The sequence below is a fragment of the Solanum tuberosum genome, unplaced genomic scaffold (genome assembly GCF_000226075.1).
Source record: "Solanum tuberosum cultivar DM 1-3 516 R44 unplaced genomic scaffold, SolTub_3.0 scf00098, whole genome shotgun sequence".
Classification (NCBI taxonomy): domain Eukaryota; kingdom Viridiplantae; phylum Streptophyta; class Magnoliopsida; order Solanales; family Solanaceae; genus Solanum; species Solanum tuberosum.
In genome coordinates this window covers 1,447,586-1,455,617 of record NW_006239026.1, presented here as the reverse complement: position 1 = coordinate 1,455,617, position 8,032 = coordinate 1,447,586, and positions in this window count along the sequence as shown.

Here is an 8,032-nt window from a genome sequence, read left to right as displayed (position 1 = left end):
CTCCTCTCCATTTCTCTTCTCTCCATTTTTCCCAAGTTCTAGCTTGGATTGGAGACACATGTCATAGTTTAAAATTAATAATTGAGATCTAATTGTTTAAAGTAAAGTCATAACCATAGTTATTTACTTTCATATATTTGCTTCTTAAATATTTTTGCAATCCATTATATTTTTTCTAAATATATTTAGAAAAATTCTTTACTGCCCTGCATATACATATAAAACTTTTACTAAATATTTTTACTTCTTTGAAAAAATTTACAATAAAGTTAAAACGTTTTTATTATTCTAATAGAGTATTAAGAGCTACAATGTCTATAGAGCAATATGGACTCCATTTAGGGAGTAAGAAAGAATTTAAAGTTGAGTGACAATTTATTTTAATTCTAAAATTAGAAAAAAAAATGTTAGGTCACAATTTTTAATATTTTATTTGACAAATATTATTTGAGAATGGCAAACGTTAGGGAAAAAAATAAAAATCAGCAAAAAAATTACTCAAGTAATTAAGAAAAGAAATTCTTTTAAATATATTTAGGAAAAATATAATGTAAATCTAGGATTTTTGGATTGCAAAAATATTTAAGAAGCAAATATATGGAAGCAAATAACTATGGTTAGGACTTTACTTTAATCATTTAGATCTCAATCATTAATTTTAAACTATGACATATATCTTTAATCCAAACTAGAACTTGGGAAAATGGAGAAAAGAGAAATGAAGAGGAGGGATCCTTTTTCTTTTATAAAAGAAATATTACTTGTGAGAGTCTGTTGGGCCCGTGCTAGCACGGGCCACGCCCCTCTAGTTAAATAAAGAAGACATTAATATATGTTGTCAGAGATTTATGCCTAGTAGTAATTGCTAATTAATGAAGTGTTACTCACATAGGAATAATTTGGGATAATTTATGAAATGTTGTGGGATTAACATCTTCATAGATAATGTTTTTCCAATTTTCTGAATGAGAAGTTGTATCACCCTCAATATTTATACCCCCAAAAGAGATCAGATCTATTGAAATTTATCTTCTTACAATCTGTTTGGATCATTGTTACCCATTATTTCATAATGTACTATATTGTACCGTATTGTATGGTAGATGCAATATTTAGCTAGACTGTATTATTTGTTGTTGTTTAATAAGATTTTTATTGTTTGATTTGACTTTATCATACTGTATTGCAATTTATAAATTTACTAAAATATTCTTAATTTTTCTAGGGTAGGAGGTTTGACTAGAATTAAATAATATAGGGTAAAGGGTAAAAAAATATTATGAAATATTATGCCATGATATAATTGGAAAAAGAAATTAAGTAACAATGGGAACACACCAAAATCGGTTGTTCCATAAAATGGGGGTTTCCATTGTTATGTAACAACGAAATTTAACAATACAATACAATACATTTTAAGTAACAATCAAAACAAACATTGTAGGTATGGTAGCGATACAATACAATACAATGAGTAACAATGATCCAAACAGAGTGTTACTAACCTGAATTAAGTCATACTTATTACTCCCTCTGTTCCTAATTACTTGTCTACTTTTGAATTGACACACATATTAAGAAAATAATTAATGACATAATGAGTTTACCATTTTACCCCTATTAATTATGAAGTGGATGAAAAGTTCTACATTTTTCAAAGTAATTAGTCATTTAATTGAGGGTATAATAGGTAAAAACAAATTGTCCTTTCTTGATTTGTCAAAATGGACAAGTAATTAGGGACAATTATAAAAAAAAAAAAGTGAACAAGTAATTAGGGACAGAGGGAGTACCACCAAAGACTACTTTTTTTTTCTTTAAAACTACCATTAACATCATTCTTTCAGTATGATTAGTCACCAATTCCCAAACCAACAAATTGTTTAACCACCAAGTACAACCTATCATCTTAATACATCTTATGAAAACTTTTATGTCTTCTATCATATTATATGTGATAGCTAATATCAAGATACAACAAAATGTATGTCAAGTCAAAAAGTTGTAGTCCTCAAGTAAAAAAATACCTATAATATATGAAGTAGACATACTCACAAACTCATTGATAAAGAAACTAAAACAAAAGGTCAACTATGCATCTTAATAAAGAAAGTAGAACTATTAGCATATGATCATAAAAATTCTTATTATTGCTCCTTGTCCTCGTCAAGTTATGTAATCATCTTTCAAATTTGAAATTTAATTGTCGAAAATCATTCTATTCTTTCTTGTTATCAATAAAAAGAAACTGTCTTTTAAAATTATCCAGGTGATAATATTTATTCAGGTTGTAATTGTCACACCCCTTTTTGATCGCGGATAGGGTTTTTCCAATTAAAGTGACGGTATTGATTAGAGATTATTTTTATCTTTTAGAGTCGCCACTTGGAATTGAGTTAAGGTGTTCCAAGTCACCTTTTTGTTTAATCCCTAATCAAAGGAAATGACTCTTTATATGGTCTGCGAATTAGAAATTCGCGTAAGGAATTCTGTTGACCGAGGGGAAGGTATTAGGCATCCTTCGAGTCTCGTGGTTCTAGCACGGTCACTTTTATTGACTTATACTTATCTTAATATATTTTTGGATAATTTGTATCTACAGGCCATGGTTTGCTTTTTTTTTATTATTGTTGAATTTTTATTAGTCTGAACCTAGATGCGTACGTAACCGCATTCTTCGTCTTGACATTTAGAGACATAACTATCTTCTTTGCATCACACTTAATACTTTTATTTATAAGTCTCTACTTTGAGTCTTTTTAATTCATAGGGAATATGAAGCTAACCTGCGAACATGAGGGGAGAAGTTTCTAATACCACAGAACACCTACAGTATGAAAATTCATTTTTTTTTATTGCATCGCTTGTGTCAGTGTCAATGATCTTTTAACTTTTCAATTTTAGAGGTGAATCACACCTGAAAATTAAAACATATTTTCTAAGATCAATTTCTGACTATGGAGCTTACTCATCCATCATTTCTATCACCCTTAATTAAGAATTTGTATCAACTTTAAAAGCAAGTACATAGTTTATTTAATTGGACGAATAGAAATGGAATGTAAGCAATAATACCTTGTTGCACACAGTGCAAAGTCTACCTTTGGTAATAGATTAATATTCTGTAAATTCATTTCTAATTATTTTTTACCTATAGATGGTAAATTATAACTACTGTTATAAACAAATTCAATTTTCTAGTAGTAGTTCAATCCCAATAGAAAAAAAGAAGAGAAGAGATTAATTAAGAGTCCCTCACAAATTTCTACAAATTCACTAAGATGCATGTGCCCATCACCTAGAGAGCCTAGGATTACTTGATGTTAATAAAATGTTAAAAGTAACAAACCTGGGCCACATCATTACAATTAATGATAAAAGTGTATATTATATTAGTTAAACCACAATTTTGATCATGAATTTCATGTGATTATCCATTTTTTAGACAGACAAATAACAGATGTCAAATATGTTTTGTTTTATGAGGAAATACACGTAGAATAACGTTGACTTGAAGTTTCAAATTCCTAATGATGACTAAATATATGATTATAAAAAATTAAAGGAAAAAAACTTGGAGCAAAGCAACAATACTATTGAACCCCTAATACTTCCTCCGTTTCACAAAGAGTGACCTGGTTTGATTTGACATGAAGTTTTTTAGAAAATAAAAAAGACTTTTGAATCTTGTAGTCTTAAATTAAAGTTATGTCAAATATACTAAATTGCCTTTCAATCTTGTGGCTTTACACATGTCACGTGTAAAGCTGAAATTAAAATGTTACCAAAAAAAAATAAGTCATTCTTTTTAAAACAGACTAAAAAAGAAAAGGAGGTCATTCTTTTTTAAACGAAGGAGATAGTATTTTAAGCCAGTCACTGTAGTGGCAAAGGAACAGTTTATTTGTGGTAGAAAAGAGAAAATGAAAAAGAAGTCCTCTTATATTAACCATATTGGTGAATATAAGAAGACATGACAAAAGGCCAAGATGAAGAAATTATCCATATGCAAGTACTGAACCAAAAGAATATTGCAATAACAAATTAAGTAGCTTCAAAAGATAACTAAGAAAATTGAGATTCAAATAATAATTCAAGATTATTAGGACCACAAGATTTTTGTACATTTGAGTTTTTCACGTGGCATGTTTAAGATCACAAGATTAAAGGACAATTTTGTACATTTGACATAACTTTAATTTAGGATCACAAGATTCAAAAGTCTTCTTTAATTTCTTAAACTCCGTGTCAAGTCAAACTAGGCCACTCTTTTTGAAACGAATGGAGTATCATTCATGAACTTTAAAAGAAAATGCAAAAGAAATTTACTACATGCCGTATTCTATTTGGCAGATCGAGGTGCTAATGGTGTTTTCATTTAATGTTGGGCTAAGGGTCTGAAAAATATCTTAACTTTGGTCGGATTTGCTGTTGTGATACTAAAATTTCATAAGGATCTATTACTTCCCTAGACTATTTAATACCGTATTTTTTATCCCCTGAACTATTTAATAGTGTATTTTAAAGGTATATATGTGCCCACGTGGACACATTACTATTTATAATTTTGCATTATTTTTTATGTCCACGTGGGCAAATATATATGTTTAAAATACGGTATTAAATAGTCTAGGGAGGTAATAGGTCCTCATGAAAGTTTAATATCGCAACAGCAAATCCGACCAAAGTTGAGATATTTTTCAGACTCTTATCCCTTTAATGTTTATTGTATCACTTCTGATGTCTTACTTTACGTGGCTTTTTTACTTCTATACTCAATTAGATGATACATGAATTTAGCACACAAGAATAGGTCACAACTTGAAGTAAGAAATTACCTTGGTTTAACATTTTCATAGAGGGAATTCAATGATATGTTAATGATGGATAGCATAGAAGCAAAAACTTTGAACCTATCTTTATTTGGTCCCCGTCATACGATATTGACTTACAACATGTGGTTATTACATAACAGAGGCGTATCTAGAGGGGGTGCCGTGGGTTGATCACGTGAATCTATGCTTCCCTCTCTAGATCATATATATAGTAGTGTTATATTTTTAAAAAAATATTTAAATATAGATGTGTGAACCCATGTTCAAAGTATCATATAAAAATGCGATGATGATTGGGTGCACTTCTCTAAGTGAGATAAGAAATTTAAATCTTATATCTATCTTGTTTCTTTGAGTAACACTTTTCCAAGTGGTTATCAGTTACACTTTTGTCGTTTCAACTAATTTTTCTTTTGTTTTTTCCTTTATTCTTTCAAAATTTTCAAGTGTGTTACATTGAGAATTCCTAAAAAATTTAGCATTGTAAATTTTTTTATATAATTAAATCAAATGTGTATATTAAAATTTAAAACTAGTAGTATTATATATTTTGGATCTATAATTTTTAAACTTTAATGATTCATATTACAAACTAAAAGTCAAATCGATCAAATTTATATTAGAGATACATTTTTTCGTAATCGTACACCCATCTAACCGAGATCCTGGCCTCTGATTACATTCAAGAAGGATCATATATCCCAAGTCATATTGGTATTTTATGTACTGAGTATCTCTACAATTTTACGTTAACTATTGAAGTAATTCTCAAGAACCTAAAAATGATTGTACACTTTTATTAACAACCAATGCAAATATTAGTACTAAATATTGTACCTTATTAATGAGAATCTTGACGAACACCTGTGAACAGGGGGACCCACATGGTGTCCTCCGGGTGCTCGAGCACCCATTAACCTCGTCTCGAAATATATATAGCTATATAGAAATTAAGAGGTATTTGTATAAAATTAACATAAAGCATCCAATGACCAAATGATCGATTTAACTAGTCCATTGGCTCTTGGGGGTGCTTAAGTCTCTTTTTGTGTTGCTGAACCCGAGTTCAAATATCACTTTTAACATGTTTTTTTTATATTTTTGACTCGAGCACCCACAACCTTAAAATTCTAGATCCGCCACTGTCTGTGAAAATAAAAATACAATAAATTATTTAGTTGACTCGGACATATCATCAAACACTTTGGGTGTACAATATTGTAATAGTTACTTTCATTTATTTCAATGTCACAACACCAAAGAAATTGAGTGAAAGAAAACAAAAGAAAAAGAAATGAAACAACTCGTTGTTTCGGTGCAAACTTCTTAAGAAACAAAGTAAACAAAAACAAAAATCAGAATATGCATATCGAGCAAAAAATTACAAACATATTAGAACATTGGTCGAATTGTAGTGCTTACAAGTGAACAAATTAGGAACCAACAAATGAATAAATGGAAAGAAAAAAAACAAAGATATACAACATCTAAGAAAAGCGTCACAATTTTTTTTGATGATGTGGGAACTACGAAAATAAAATACTTGAAAAATAAAATATCATCAAAAAATTAGATCCAAACCTAAAACTAAGAAATAATACACTAAGGGGTCGTTTGTTTACGGTATAAGAGGGCATGTTATTCATGTATAAAATATTGTATTAGTTTTACTATGTTTGGTAAAAGGTTTTTATTAGGTTGAAAAGTCAACATGACTTATACTATGTTTGGTTGATAAGTTTTAAATATTGTATAAAAGTTATTCATGTATTAATTTTATACGGTGTTTGGTTGTGTTTTTTGTAATCCTACATAATTAATACCTACATAACTTATGAAGGAATTTATGTATAAGTTATGCAGGGTAGAAGGTGGAATAAGTTAGGTGGGTATTAGTATGTATTAAAAAGATAAATTACACATTTATCCCTATTAATTTATTTTTAAATCTTTTTTATTGAAAACTTTACATAACTATTCCATTTTCCCAACTATTTTTGTTTCTTATTTCTTTTTGTATACAAACGACTTTTATTTGTTTTCATTTAAAATCAAAATATAAATATTTATTAATATTATGAATAGGAATGTATAATTTTGATAGCGCATATTTTAATCGTATATTCACATTATATATTACTAAATATATCCACATATTTAATTATTATGTATTAATTTTTTTATATAATTTATATATTTGGTATACTAAAAATGTACAAACAACACATGCATCATATTGATAGAAATTTACAATATATAAAATAGGATAGTATAATGTACTTGAAATATATTAATAGTATTTTATTTTTATAAGCTTTAAACATTAAGAAACAAAGAGAAAAAAACACAGAATTCCTAGTTAAGTAGAGAGAAATTCCTTTTTTTATTTTTTAAGGAAGAATTTATACTATTTACTTACTTATTTTATTTGTAAATAATATATATTAATTTATATTAAAATCAATATTCAATAGTTAATAATTCATGTAATGTAATCTCTTCGTAACTAAATAACACCTACATAACTAATATTTGCATAACTAATACCCACATAACTAAACGCTGCATAACTAAACTATGCATAACTAAACCATGCATAACTAAATCCTGCATAACTAATACCTACATAACTAAACCCTACATAACTAATACATGCATAACTCTAACCAGTAACCAAACGGCCCCTAAGTAGCTGAGACTGTCCATCAAAATCGTGAAAATTCTAGTTTAAACACATGCAAAACTAAAATAGAAAAATCTATCCAGAGGAACCCTATGGAGAAGCTTAAATGAGACAATTCAAATAAAGGAGATAGTTGTATAAAGCAAAACTTGCAAAAATAGAAAAAGTAAGGGACTAACCATGACTTTCGAGTGAAGACAAACTTAGAGAAAATTTTGGTTAAGGTGTGGGAGGAGTGAGTAATGGCTATGTGAACTTGTTGGCTATAAAGTACAATTGTCAAAGCCTAAATAAAAGTACAATCCAGACAACATATTGTACAATTAGGTATCGCGTGTTAGTCCTTTTCTTGTTGGTTTATATAATATAGAATACGTCGTAACTACATCAATCTGAAAAGATATTGTGATAAGTATATGTTAGAGGATTCTTAGGGTTTCGTCTTTATCACTTTATTATTAAAATTTGTGCAAGGCGAAGACGATTCTCCACAATACTTGAAAAATTGTGTTTG